General features: G+C 38.4%; 1 protein-coding gene and 1 non-coding gene across 2 annotated transcripts in view; one reads left to right on the forward strand and one right to left on the reverse strand.

Annotated features, from left to right (window-relative positions):
- The window catches only part of Il1rapl2 (interleukin 1 receptor accessory protein like 2), a 578390-nt gene that overhangs the window by 452267 nt on the left and 110445 nt on the right, over positions 1-15678 (forward strand). The gene's annotated exons all lie outside the window — the stretch shown is intronic.
- LOC119805683 lies at positions 12657-12763 on the reverse strand. Its single transcript, XR_005283981.1, has one exon. It is a non-coding gene; the product is annotated as a U6 spliceosomal RNA (small nuclear RNA).

Consider the following 15678-nt stretch of genomic DNA (forward strand, 5'->3'; position numbering starts at 1 on the left):
AAAATAGGCGTAGGGCCTAGGGAGATGGTTTCAAAGAATAAGTGCTTGCCACACTAGGGTCTATATTTGACTAAGAGTGTACATTAAAAATTTAGGATTTGGGCACACATTCATAATCTCAGCATAAGAGAAGCAGAGATAGGCTGATAACTGGGGCTCACCTGGCCAGCTAAACTAAGCCAAATTAACAGGCCTCAGGCCAATGAAAACTCTCTCAAAAGTCAAGGAAGACACCTCTGGCCTCTGCATGCACCCAAACATGTGTAACTCTTCATAAAAATCCAGAAATATTCTTGTGCTCATTTCTAAAATCACAATAAGGAGTAAGTAGGAAGTAAAAAGTAGCAGAGCCAAATTTACAACATCCCAGGTAAGGCAGACTGTGATACAGAGGTCAAAAAGAAGTCTCTCCTCTCTTTTGTGTTTTGGGGAATTTTTGTTTTTACATTTCTAAATAAAATACAATTATATCACTTCCCTGTTGTAGTAAGGAGGCCGCTTGTTCATTTCCTGGCTGCCCAGACTCCTGAAATAACCACACAGAAACTGAATTAATTAAATCACTGTTTGGCCAATTACTTAAGCATATTGCTAGCTAGCTCTTACATGTAGAATTAACCCATCTCCATTATTTTATATTTTACCATGAGGTTCATGACCTACTGGCAAGGTTTCAACATGTCTGACTCTGGCGTTGGCTCCATAGCTTCTTCTTGACTCTGCCTCCTTTCTTCCAGCATTCAGTTTAGTTTTCCTTGCCTACCTAAGTTCTGCCTTGTGCAGGTCTAAGACAGCTTCTTTATTAACCAATGGTATTCACAGCACATAGAGGAGATCCCACATCACTTCCCCACTTTCTGTTTCTCCCTCCATTCCTTACCGTGTTCCCTCCCCAACCCTTCTTATGCACCTGCGTATTATCTACTTTTCTTTTGCTGTGATCAAATACCATGAGCAAGGCAATTTATTAAAAATAAGTGTCGAATCGGGCCAACGTCTTCCATAAAAAAAACACACTTGCATACTTCTTACTCCACATTAAGAAGAGATAAAACTGCCAGTGCCCACATCATAGAATGAAGTTTGAAATGCTCTCCTTGATTGAAAGTAGTATGGTGTTTAGGTTTGAATTCTAGTAGGGGTCCAGGTTATAAGTGAAGAGATGTTGTGTCAATAATTTTCAAAAGGCATAATATATAATTATGCAAATGAATTGTATTGTCTTAAAGGCAACCAATAAATCTTCCATCTAAACTGTGGACTCAAGATTTCCGATTACTACTGACTTACAGTATTTAACGGGTCCAATATTTCTACAGTTGGTTACGACTTTATCAGGCCTGCAACAGTCTTTGTTTCTGAGGATTTGGAAAGTGTTACTTTATGACTTGAAGGCCTGGGATATTTCCCTCTATCATTTATTATATCTCGACTGCAGAAAAAAAAGTAGAAAAGGTGTGTTCAGAATTCAGGAGCATGACCTTTGCCTGAGGCTATGTAAGTCAGCTAAAATTCCTATGTCCAAGGGGCTCTGAGTAACTTCTCTTTATGTAACTACACAATGTACCCATGAAAACCAGAAATAATTCTTCTACACAGCTCAGTTCCTTAGAAAAATGCTCTTTTTAGTCTAAGTAAGAATTTCCACTGGTACTTATCATCAAGAAAAAGAGGCTAGTTTGTAGAAAATATGCTTGGCCTGAGGAGTTCAGGCAGATATATACTCTTTTTTTTGTTAATTGGGGCTTTAATTGTATGACAGTTTGGCATGAAAGACAGCAAGAATGTTTTTCTTATTACGAAGTGATCCCAGAACAGAGATGATAAACAACAGGAAAATAAGTTGAAGAAGAGAACCGAGGGGAATTGAAACTGTTCATTCCATAGAAGTGCTGGCTAAGAGGTAACTTAGTAATGATCTTCGAGGACCTGAAGGACAATCATTAGGACCAGATGCTCCCCATCTGCAGAGAGGGTGGAGACACAGGAAATGACAATATAGCAAAAGAAAGTTTAAGAAGAATTTACTGGCAGTGACGGCTGTCAAACATCAGAAACCAATACTTCAGAGGTTGTGAAATTACCTCTGGGCTGTTTTACATTTCAGTTTCAAACAGGAGAGATTCTTGTCTGAGATGGCTGAGGTGAAGTTTTGCATGAAGATCAGGGGAAAGGACACATGATCTTCAAGACTTTTCATTGCTCTGTGATTCTATGAAGTCTGTATCTTTATGTCCCCTAAGGTGCTCATTTTATAGTATGCATTTTGTATTCTACTACCGCTTAATGAAATTTCAATTTCTCTGTTACTTCTAGTTATGGAAGTTGACTATGTGACTGTTTTTTTAACCTTCCTGGATTATTAGAAATCACAGTAACTCTGCCTTACTGCCCTTCATCTCCTCCCAAACTTTTTCTCTTAACTTTATTACTTTTCAGTTTTGCTTCATCTCCTGCAAAGACTCGAGATAGCATGCAGACTTAATATAGCACTTAGCACATTGCATGTTTTAGACAAATTTAATTGCTATTTTAGAGTTTAAGAACATCATAAAATATGAGAAAATGTAATCCCATGCGATGACAACCCAGCATTCCGTTTCCCCTTGACCTTGACTGAGTATTTGTCTTTACTGCCACATTTGCTGTGTCTATCAAAACAGCCATTTGCTTCAGCTATTTTAAGGTAGGGACTAAGAGCTTGGATCTAGAAAGAGAAAATATTCAACCACTTAATAAGTAGCTTTAGATTAAAATGAGCTTTTCGTTGCCCATATCTTTGTTCAGGACTGTGTCTGTCAAATTCAAGTACATGGATATGCCCATGTTAATAAAAATACCTACAGAGCCATAAGATTGTAGCAAAAGTCAAACAGATGCCAATGGGTCTTCACTGTGTATAGAAAAACTACTCTTAATTTATAAGGTAGACACTCAAGACACCCTCAGTCTTACATGGATCTTGCTCTGTTATTTTTGGTCTTCTGTTTTAACTTCATTATTCCCTCACAAAATGTTTAAACCTAAATTCTGTGCTTTGCTTGGGTCCATTCTACAGTTTGAATTTTGTCAGGCTTACTAGCTAATCAATCTTCCTCTTCCTCATTTGTGCTCTCTCTCTCTCTCTCTCTCTCTCTCTCTCTCTCTCTCTTTGCATAATAGGTGCTTTTGGTTGATTGCTTACATTGATGGCTTCAAATTCCTTAGCGCACTTAGTATTTGCAAAGGTACTATTATAAGTTAAATATTTTTAAAGTTAATTTCTGGTAGTTTTTCTACCAAGACACCTCTTTTAACCAGGTGAACTCCACTAATACCACCTTCTCTGAATTCATAAAGCCTATTGTTTTTACCTTCTATCAAGACATTAGGAGGCCGGTAAGATGGTTCAGCAGGTAAAAGCACATGTCTTACAAGTCTAACAAACTGGGTGTGGTCCTTTGACTCATGATGGAAGGAGAGAACTGACACCCAAAAGTTGTCTTCTGAACTCCATATATTGCCACTCTGCTTCTCCTTCTTCTTCCTCCCTCTCACACCATAATAATAATAGTAAGAATGATGATAATAATATGTTAATATTCTCTCATTAATATCCTTGTGATTAAACTACAACTTTCAAAGTGAAGACCTGCTATTGATACCAGTACAAATGTAAAACACACGGTAAGCTCACAATCAAAATAGTGCTCTATGGTGGTTTGCAGAGATAGGAGGGTGTGATCAGAACCAGTTAAACTTGTATCTTTTGGGGTTTTTTGTATTGGTTTGTTTTGTTGTTGTTGTTTGTTTTGTTTACTTTCTTGAGACAGAATTTCTTCTTCCTGTAGTCTTAGCTGTCCTGAAACTTGCTCTGTAGACCAGGCAGGCCTTGAAATCACAGAGCTTTGCCTGCCTCTGCCTCCCAGATGTGCACCACCAACACCTAGCTTAAACTTATATTTTTTAGCACAAATAATATTTTACTTTATTGACATCTGTTGTAGGAGAATGATCTTGTACTTTGTAAAGATTTGTCACTTGTATTTTAATAAAACGCTGATTGGCCAATAGCCAGGCAGGAAGTATAGGCTATGTGACCAGGCAGGAAATAGAGGCAGGGCAATGAGAACAGCAGAATTCTGAGAAGAGGAAAGGCTCATTCTGCAGTCATCACCCAGATACAGAGGAAGCAGGATGAGAACGCCTCACTGATAAAGGTACCAGGCTACATGGCTAACACAAACAAGAATTATGGGCTAATTTAAGACATAAGAAAGAGATTAATAAAAAGCCTGAGCTAATAGGCCAACCATTTTATAATTAATGTAAGCTTTTGTGTTTTTCATTGGGACTGAATGGCTGCGGGACCAGGCGGGACAGAAATCTCAGTCAACAAACATTCATTTATTGAGCATCTATTGTACGTCAACTTCTGTGTTGTTATCTATGAGGATAAAAGAGAAAGAGAAAATAATGCCTCTGCCCACAATACAGAGAGAGGTCTAAATGTACAGTAATTGAGGGAAATAGAAGTTTGTGAACAAAGCGACTGTCAAATGAAAGAAAACAAGCAACATCAACTGAGTATTGAACTGATTTATCATTTAGTTCTAGACTAGAGAAAGTGTGTCTTTGGAGTTCATGGAAAGTGCTTTCCTTTTGAATTTTGAATACAGTGTAGTTTATAGATATTTCATTTAATAATTTAGTGAGAAACTAGTCCTGAAATGTTTGTCACCTATGATACTATTTACTATTTTGAGTTAGAATGTTCTTTATTAAATAATTAAAAGACTTCCTTTGTACTCCTTAATTTTTGTGTATAAGCATCTGTTCCCAAACAGATGAAAAACTTAAATCACATTCAGGGTCCTATTTCTGGCTTTGATTGCCTTTCACTTTAGAATACCTTCTCCTTTTTGTTTCTCAGAATACACTACTGTGGTTAAAATACTTTTTTTTAATCAACAGATTTTTAGGTCAAGTGAATTTTGGCAAGTCTTGAGATTTGGGTATAGTTCACTTTTCAGATTAATTCTTCATATCCTAACTGGAGTCCTGGGAGTAAGGAAGGCTAGAGTCCAAGAAAATGTGGAACTTTCAGAATTGATTGAGATAGTGGATAAATCTTCTTGGTGCTTTGAGACAAAAGATTCTTCAGTCTGGCTGGACGGACTGTTTATTTTCCTTCTGATACTTTGGAATTATATTTGAATTCTCCTTTCTGTTGTAAACCCAACATAAGGAATACAACATTAGGCTAAATCCAAGTCACAAAAGGCCAACAATTCTGTTCCTAAAAGTGTTTAAAGTATCACTTTTCCCTACTGAAGGCAAGCATATATTTTAGACTGTATGGCAGAACTCAGGAATCAAGCAGTAATCTCAGTTTGGGACAGTGAAAATCATGAAGCACCTCACATCTCCCCCTATACTGCATCCCTACATCCCACTCCACCTCATCCCAACCTGTGCCATTCTGTATATGGAATATCCTTGCTTCAATTATAAAACAAGGATTTCTATCCTAAGTCTGAAATTGTTTTCTATATTGCCAATTATTTTATGACATTTGGCTTGTTGAGCTTTATGATACACTGTCCAAATAATATGTTGCTCTTATGTTCCAATGGATTTGTTTGGCTGCAAAATATATTATGAACAGAGTGAGTATATTTGTATATCTGTGTCCTAATGGAAAGAATCCATTTAACATTTCATCCATTAAGCATGAATCCTTTGAACAGTGATATTTGATTGATTAAATTAGATCACTGCTGTCAACTTGGTACATATTAGAGAAACTTTTCTTTACTGTTCCAAAGACATATTTTCTATCCCCATTGAAATGTTGGAAGAATAGCTTGTGACTTCTAATTTTTTATTACTCATTTTAAAAATCATATCATTTTAGATGGGAACAATTAGATGTACACAGATGCCTGCATCCTGCTATTATTATTCTTTCATTGCAAATACAAAGAATCACTGTATCTTGACAGTAAGTGTCCATATGACAGTATGTCTATTTTTCTCCAAGCAAATCACAAATGTTTTAATAGAATTTGACTTTCTTAAATTGTCTTTTCCAGTTAAAACACAAATAATTTTAAAATCACTTAATAAAGTTATACTTTAACACTTATACACTTAAAATATGCACTCAATAAACCACATATACACAGTTAAGAAATTAGACACCAGTTAGGGATTAAAAATGCATATTATTAAATCGATATATTCAAAATTTCAAAGAAAACTGCAGAATATCTTTCATCAAAAATGGAAACTTTCAATTTTCGTAATATTCTGTCAGGTAGGATCAGCGTTTCTTTTTTAATTTTCTTTTTCTATTATTCTTATCATTTTATTTTATTACTTAAAAAAAATACCAATCCAAATTCCCACTTCCTTCCCTCCTCACACTCCCCTCCTACTCCTTCCACACACCCTCCTCCCACCTCTCTCCAATCTTAAGAGAGGGCAAGGCACCCTGCCCTGTAGAAAGTCCAAGACCCTCCCCACTATATCCAGGCTGAGCAAGGTATACATCCAAAGAGAATAGGTTCCCACAAAGCCAGTACATGCAGTAGAGACAAATCCCAGTGTCATTGTCATTGGCCCCTCAGTCTGCCCCACCTGTCAACCACATTCAGAGGGACCAGTTTGATCCCATGCCCATTCACTGAAAGTACCCAAAGGATATCTACAGGCTTCATCTTCATCTCATACTCCTCTTTGATATTACTACCATTCCCTCAGACAGATTTAACTTCAGAATAACAGTCTTCGGTCTACATGAACCATGGGTTCCATGTCGTAGTAATTTTGACTCATCTCTGTTCTACCAGTTAAGATTACAATTACCTGTGTTGTGTTCCTTCTTGAGAAGAAGTTCTGGGGAAACTGGCAATGTTTGTTTCTGTGGAGCTCCTCTTAGGCGTTGCTGGTTCAAACAAGTTACTAGGCATGCTTTCTGTTTAGGAGATATAACTGGCATCTTCCTGCTCTTCTCCATCATGGCTGATTTCTTGTTGTTCTACTTTAACAATGAAGCTTACAACAGACATCTTTCTTTCTGGAAAGTTTTGTTCTCAGTGCTAATTTATATAAATTACTTTTGAACAAGAGCCTGTGAGTTTCTTCTATGCTTCTAAACACTTCTGGCTCACACAATGTCCAGCTTGTATCTGGTTCACACAAATGTGCAGTTTGTATCTGGTTCACACAAATGTGCAGTTTGTATCTGGCTCACACAAATGTGCAGTTTGTATCTGGTTCACACGAATGTCCAGTTTGTATCTGGTCCATATAAATGTGTAGTTGTATCTGAATCACACAAATTTCCAGTTTGTTTCTGGGCCACACATATGTCCAGCTTGTACCTGGCTCACACAAATGTCCAGTTTGCATCTGGTCCACACAAATATCCAGTTTGTACCTGGTTAACACAAATACCTAGTTTGTATCTGGTTAACACAGATGTTCTTTTTGCATCTGGTCCACTCAAATGACCAGTTTGCATCTGGTCCACACAAATATCCAGTTTGCACCTGGTTAACACAAATACCTAGTTTGTATCTGGTTAACACAGATGTTCTTTTTGCATCTGGTCCACTCAAATGAAAAGTTTTTACACTAGCTGTTCTGTAATCCAGTTGCTTGTTTGTGAGTCCTGTTTTTCAACTGCTAAAGTTACAGCCCATTTAAATGAGCACCAGTATCTGCATTTCTACTTGCAGATGGTTGATAATTCTCAATAGAAGGATGAGAAGAACTGTATATATGTGTCACTGTAGGTTTCTGCTGAGATAAGGAATTCTCTTGCACAGAACTGAGGTCTTCATCAATGAGATCATCTGGTTCTGGCTTGATAGTAATCACATCTTCAAAGGGTGTTGGTTCCCTCGGAGGTTTCACTGTTGACATTAGCTGGGTTTGAAGCTCCAGCATCATAAGTCTGTCTGACGTCAGTGAATTCCTGCTCCTGTGAACTCGTAGAAACTCTGGAATCCCTTTTTTCCAGTCTAGAGTTCGAAAAGGCAAGGGGAGGGACTTCAGCTTCGTGCCTTATCTCATCTTCTGGGCAAAACCCCACATTGTTTGAATACACCTTATTATCAAAGGTACTGGTATCAGAAGACATTAGATTGGAAGGTTCAGCTGTAACAGATGGAAGTTTATGTAATTCTTGCAATTTCCCCCAATGTCACTACAGATCTTGCAGTTAGTCTTAGTGCCAATTTCTGTAGTCAAGACAGCCCTATGCTTTTCTTTGATTACCTGGAGCCCACCACGAGCTGTTACCCGGAAGCCTGCCCATCGCTGCAGTTCCACCCCTGCTCTTCACTGAGCATGATGTTTTTAAATTTCTATCTTGACCTTCCAGCAATAATGGACTGTAATCTAGAATTGTAAGTCATATAATCCCTTCATTCACCTATGTGGCTTTTTGTAAGGGGATTAGTTGGGACAACAAAAACGAAAGTAGCATAAGTAGCATACACAGTGAAGGACTAGGGCCTCCTACTAATGGCCTTATAAATGAGCCATCTTTAAATATATCCTGAAACTTCAGTCAAAATGTCAAATGGCTGCTCTGGTGGTTAATTTATATCGCCAATCAGATTGGATTAATAATTGCCTAAGGCGTAAATAAGTGGCAACTTTGGGTTTCCAGATAGGAGTAAATAACAGGAAAGATGCCTACTGCATACCATGTCATGCACAGTATGCTTCCTGATCCATTCAGATGTGAAAAAAATTGAGTCGCTCCCACCATGTCTTTCCTGCCTTGAAGGATTCTTCTCTGAAACCATGAGCCCAAATCAACCCTCTAACCTTTTAGTTGCTTCTTGTTAGGTATTCAGTCACAGTTATGAAAAATAACTATTAGAGCTGAAATGTCAGTCAGCATTTTAACTGAAAATTCATGAGAGATAATGAGCTAGAAGTGCTCAACTAAACCATTGAAATTCCCCTTTAGAGCCAAATGGTGATGGCACATTCTTTTAATCCCAGCATTAGGGAGGCGGAGACAGGTAGATCTGGTAGATCTCTGGGTTCGAGATATGGTCTCCAGAGCAAATTCCAGGAAAGAAACCCTTCTTGAAAAAAAAATGAGAATGAGAGAGAGAGAGAGAGAGAGAGAGAGAGAGAGAGAGAGAGAGAGAGGAATGAAGGAAGGAAGAAAAAAAGAGGGAGAAAGTAATCCCAGTCCAAACTATGCTGAATGATAAATGTTTGTTACTTTAAGTCACTGTCAGACCTAAACAATTAGACTATAACTACGCTGAAACCCCCACGGAGATGTGTTTTCTGTGTACATATGCACAACAGATAGACAACAGTTTAAACTATTACACAGAAAGATTTCATGTTTTACATAGTTGTCCTGACAACTCATAACCTATACTGTTAAGTCTCATATGAAAGGAAATGACCCCTGCAGTTCTTTGTGCAGGGGTGAGCCTTGTGAACTTTTCTGCATCACTTTGGCATGTCTAATGGAATTGCACACTATGGTAACTAAGGAATGCTAAGAGCACAAGAAAGAGTCTTCCCCAGAGAAGATCACACCAACTGATTGTCCATCACCAGATTGTCAGCCCTAGAAACATGCATACAGGTAACATTATACAGACTGAGCTGGATATATTTAGGAGTATATTTTATATACATATATGCATGCACTAACAATGATAAAAACAAGATGTGAATTTCAAAAAGAGCAAGGAGAAGTATATGGAAGTTGTCTGGAAGGCAAATAGGGAAGAGAGAAATATTGTAATCATAATCTCAAAAATAAAAAATACAAAAAAGTAAATGACCCCATGAGCCTGTGACCCTGTTACATTCTTCCCTCCCTCTTTTACACCCCCCCCCGTGTGTGTATTTGTGTATGTATCCTTTTATCCAATTTAACAAAGCAGCATGTTGTATTGTTTTCTCTTCTATTATTTAGGAGAACAAAGATAAACTGAGAAAAATTGTTATATTTTTTACAAATAGACTTTTAAAACATTTGACCTTTAAAAAAAAACTGTAGCCACCATAATAGCATTTAACATTACTTTTTTATGAAAAGGACAACTAACAAGATGTTTTATTACATTTTGAAAGATTATATAGGGTTAAATTTCATTATAAGATATATTTTAGTGACTGAAATAAAAATATTGATTCACCATCTTGTCATATGTTTATGGGACTAGATTTAGTTTTATCAAATCTTTATAGTTTCCTCAAAATGAGTTTTTCTTTCTCTGACCAAGCATGAACTAAAAGAAATCAAAATATACTAATTTGCTACAACCTCAAAAATGACACACACATAAACACACACACACACACATAAACACACACACACATAAATGACATTGGTTATGACTAGTCTAGGGTATATAGAAAGACTCTGTAACAAAAAAATTAAACGAATAATTGATTTTTAATTTTTAAAACAACTTCAAGCAGCTTCAACATAGCTAGCATTATTTTGATAGCAAAGCACAGCTCATAGTAAGCTTATTTCTTTATAATTTCTATAGTGCTTTTAGCAAAATATATAGTTTTCTATTTATAAAGATTCCAAAAGACCCTAGGTTGAAAAGTATAGTGATTTGTAACTGGAGGTTCCTAGTTCCCCTTGTCCCACAGTTACTTTTAAAATAACCACTCAGAGGCTTAATATTAATTATATACTGTTTGGCCTATTAGTTCAGCCTTATTATTAAGTAGCTCTTACAACTTAAATTAATCCATTTCTATTAGTTTATATTTTACAATGAAGCATCTGGCTTGTTACTGTAAAGTTTTTGCGGCCCAACAAACCTCTCCGTCAATGCAAATAAGACCAAATCAAACCAAATTAGAAAAAGCTCGGGTTTAATGGATGCCAGCGCTCCAGGGTGCCCTTCCAGTCCTCAGAGAGGAGATGGAAAGGAAGACCAAAAAACCACAGAGAGAAAGAAGGAGAACCGGAAAGACCACGGAGAGGGGAAAGGAAATACCAGAAGACCACATGTTCATTCTTTGGGGGGCAGTTTAAATAGCTTGTGAGAGTGGGCTTGACCCTCCCTGGGGAGGGGTCACTGTTTGGCAGCCTTTTTCAGGGGTGGAGTCTGGACTGCAGCAACTCCTAGGGAAGGGGCATAGAATGGAAAGTTCCACTTAAACCTTTTTACGGGATACCAGGGGTTGAGGTGAAGCCTCCAACCAAACATCCCAGACTCCTTGGATATAGGGGTTCCAGGGTCTGGGATAATGCCTGGACCCAAATATTGAAGACTCTTTGTATATAAGGATGTTAGGGGTTGAGGTGATGTTTTCAACCAAACATTCCAGACTCTTTGGATATAGGGGTGCCAGAGGGCTGGAGTGATGCTTCCAACCATAGAGTTACCTCACATCTTACTTCTCTGGTGGCTGCTAGCATTTCCCAGACTCCATATTCTTGCTCCCTTTATTGAGTTTGGCTTTTCCACCTAGCAGTATCCTGCCCTGTCATAGGCAAAAGTATAACATGAGGGGCTGCTTGTTGGGGTTTCTGTCCTGCCCGGTTCCCACAGTCTTTAGGTTCCAAAGAATCACACAGAAGGTCTACATAAGTTATAAAACTGATTGGCCCATTGGCTCAGGCTTCTCATTAGATCTTATAGCTTATATTAATCCATTAATCTTATCTATGTTAGCCACATGGCTCAGTACCTTTTTCATCAGGTTTTAAGTGGATTTAGTCTATCACGTTGGGTGCCACTCTGTAGTAAGATGAGCAGCAGGCTGTGTCCCGACACCCGGCTAGCTTAGTCCAGAAATAATTACACAGAAACTGGATTCATTTAAACACTTCCTGGCTATTAGTTCTAGCTCTTATTGGCTAACTCTCACATCTTTTTTTATTAAAAATTTCTGCCTCCTCCTGCCTCCCATTTACCCCCCTCTCCCTTCCACTCCCCTTCCCTCTCCTGTCCAAAGAGCAGTAAGGGTTCCCTGCCCTGTGGGAAGTCCAAACTCCTCCCCCCTCCATCCAGGTCCAGGAAGGTGAGCATCCAAACAGGCTAGCCCCCACCTCCCCCAAAGCCAGTATGCACAGTAGGATCCAAATCCAGTGTCATTGTCCTTGGCTTCTCAGCAGCCTTCATTGTCTGCCATGTTCAGGGAGTCCGGCTTTATCCCATGCTTTTTCAGTCCCAGTCCAGCTGGCCTTGGTAAGCTCCGATTGGATCAGCCCCACCATCTCAGTGGATGGGAGCACCCCTCGTAGTCCAGACTTCCTTGCTCATGTTCTCCCTCCTTCTGCTCCTCATTTGAGCCTTGGGAGCTCAGTCTGGTGCTCCAATGTGGAACTCTGTCTCTATCTCCATCCATCACCAGATGAAGGTTCCCTCACGGTCCTGACTTTCTTTCTCATGTTCTCCCTCCTTCTGCTCCTCATCAGGACCTTGGGAGCTCAGTCTGGTGCTCCAACGTGGGGCTCTGTCTCTATCTCCATCCACTACCAGGTGAAGGTTCTAAGGTGATATGCAAGATATTCATCAGTATGCCTATAGCATCTGGCCTTTTCCGACTCTCTCTCCTCAGCTGCCCACGGAACTAGCTGGGGGAATCTCCCTGGATACCTGGAAACCCCTCTAGAGTCAAGTCTCTTAACAACCCTAAGATGGCTCCATTAATTAAAAAATATGGAACACTTCATGAATTCGCATGTCATTCTTGCGCAGGGGCCATGCTAATCTTCTCTGTATCGTTCCAATTTTAGTATATGTGCTGCCGAAGCGATCACTAACTCTCATATTTTGATTAACCTATGTCTAATAATCTGTATGTCACCATGAGGTCGTGGCTTACTGAGAAAGATTCAGCATGTCTGACTATGGCGACTTCATGACAGCTCTCTCTGCTTGCCTTCTTCCCAGCATCCAGTTCTGTCTACTCCACCCACCTAAGGGCTGCCCTATCAAAAGGCCAAGACAGCTTCTTTATTCAACCAATGAAAGCAACACATCCTAAAACACCAAAGCATTGTCTTTATTAACCAATGGTAATAAAATGTATTTACAGCATACAGAGGGGTATCCCACATCAGAGATTCTTATTTTTGATAAATAAATAGGCTAAAAAGACTTCTCATGTTGACAATTTTTTCTTCATTCCTCTTTTAGAATTCCATTGGCTCAAGTTTTAGCACTTTCCTGAATGCATATTAATTAGTTCCAAAGTATAAAAAAGAGAAAGCATTATCTATAAATTATATATATGCCTGGCTTGTCTCATCTAGAAATCCACTATATTTCCCCAAGGCCAAGTACCTAAAATCATTTCATGTCTTAAAGGATAAAAATCAAGCATCACAATGTTCTTGTATTGCTGTTTTATTTTCATTTTTTACATGCAAAGAAACCTTTTCTAATTAATCTTTCTTATTGAGACAATTATATACTCACACTTATTTAAGTGTAAGAAATAACACATAAAGGATAAGCGCTATGGCTCATTAAGTAAAAGTGCTTGTTGAGCAAGCCTGACATTCTGAGTACAATTCATGAAGCCCAGGGTTAGAAGGACAGAACTGACCCCAAAAGATGAGCTCTGAATTCATATGTGTACCATGTCTTACACACTATGGCACAAATATGCCTACTCTTACATCTATACATTAAACACAAGCACACATATACAGTAATGATAAACAAAATGTAAAAATAGATTTAAATTCCTTAAACTAAGAGAAAAATATTGCTACTGAATGTAGAAGGGAGCAGCAGGGCTGCATCCCACCACCCAGCCGCTGGCTAGCTTTACACCCGAAATAATTACACGGAAACTGTATTCTTTTAAAACACTGCCTGGCCCATAGTTTCAGCCTCTTATTGGCTAATTCTCACATCTTCCTCTAACCCATATTTAGTAATCTGCGTAGCACCACGAGGTGTGGCTTACCAGGAGAGATCTTAACCTGCGTCCATCTCAGGGAGGAGAATCATGGTGACTCATTATGGCGACTGCCTGAATTGTCTCCCCACTGCCTGCTACCCCTTTTCCCACAATTCTGTTCTGTCTACTCCGCCTACCTAATTTTCTGTCTCTTAAAGGACCAAGGCAGTATCTTTATTAATAATGAAAGTAACACATAGACACTCCTCCATCATTTCCCCTTTTTCTGTTTAAACAAAAAAGAAAGGCTTTAACTTTAACATAGTAAAATTACATGTAACAAAACAGTTATCAAGCAAGTATTACAGTTATAATATTTAAATCTATTTTATCTTTTATCATAACTAAGGAAAGCTATAACTATCTATTTATTCTTCAACTCCATCAAAGACTCCAGAAGGATATAATATTACCTAAGTAAACAAGAAATATGCAACTTTCAAACTCTAGAAATGACAGAGACAATTCGCTGCCTGGAAAGTCACCCAATGTTCCTCTGTACCGTTGGGGCATCCATCTTCGGCCTACCTAATTGGGGCCTCCATCTTCGGCCTTCAGGCCCATAGTGTCCAGCAGACATTTCCATGAAGCAGGAAATTCCAAAGACAGTTCAGTCACTTTCTGCTGTGTCCTGCAGAACGTCTTGCAGACTCTTTAATGAATCAGGAACCCCAAAAGGCCATCTCACCTTTAGGCAAGTTCAGCAGTCCTCTTTCTGTGGGTTCCTTGTGTCCAGTTTATGCAACAGTCCAGGCAAGAGCAGTTTCTTGCCCAAATGGCTAACAAACTCCTTAAGTAGCCTCTTCGATGCCCATCTTCCTCTCGAAGTAGATTGGTGCTGCCAGGAGGAGACGTGTCTCATTGTCATGAAAAGCCCTAAGTTATTAAAACATTTAAAATGCCATATTCTGTAGCCTTTGAAAGATATGAAGAATGTCTATCTGAAATATATCTATGCACATCTAGAAAATGTAACTAACATGACTACAAGCTTGACTATTATCGATGATTATCCATTAACAACCTATATTTCCTAATTATACATTACATTTTAAAATGAACTACACAATCACAATAGCTTAATCAAGATCAGAAATACATACACATATAACAAAATTGACCTTAAAATCCATACCAATGCAAATTATTCATATCTATATCATATCCCCCTTTAAATGTAAAAGAACATTTATGAACAATATTTGGGAATATGGGCGCAGTTATTTCTCTCCAAACTGCTTCCTGCTGAATGGGGGCGCTGTTATTTAGGTCTTTCACGGTATAACCTGTCTGCTAGGTTCATCTCAGTTGGCAGTTGAGTGGAGTAATTTTTTGAGGGTGTTCACAGCAACCTTTCAGGAGGGCGTGGTCTATCATACCATATTGGGATAGAAGCAATCCACAGAGTCTCGTCCTCTGTGAAAATAAAAGAAACTCTTTTCCAAAGCATCATGTTCTTAGATCCAAATCCTGAAGTCATACCGTTAAGATGTCCATTCTGGTCTAGCCTGGCAGCCCATATAATGAAATGTCTCTCTGTATTTAGCTCCTTTACAGTCAAAAATTTTAAAGAAAACACAATAAAATACATAATCCATACTCTCTGTGAATTTTCCATTTTTAGGTGGCTTATTTTTACTCTATCACTTTACTTCTTTTAATCTATAACTATCTCTACTCTGTCTCTTTAAAGACTTTACCCTTTTTTTAGGCATTAACTTTATTCTCTATATTTTTTCTTCTCTCTCTCAAGCATACATACGT

The sequence above is a fragment of the Arvicola amphibius genome, chromosome X (genome assembly GCF_903992535.2).
Source record: "Arvicola amphibius chromosome X, mArvAmp1.2, whole genome shotgun sequence".
In the NCBI taxonomy this organism is placed as follows: domain Eukaryota; kingdom Metazoa; phylum Chordata; class Mammalia; order Rodentia; family Cricetidae; genus Arvicola; species Arvicola amphibius.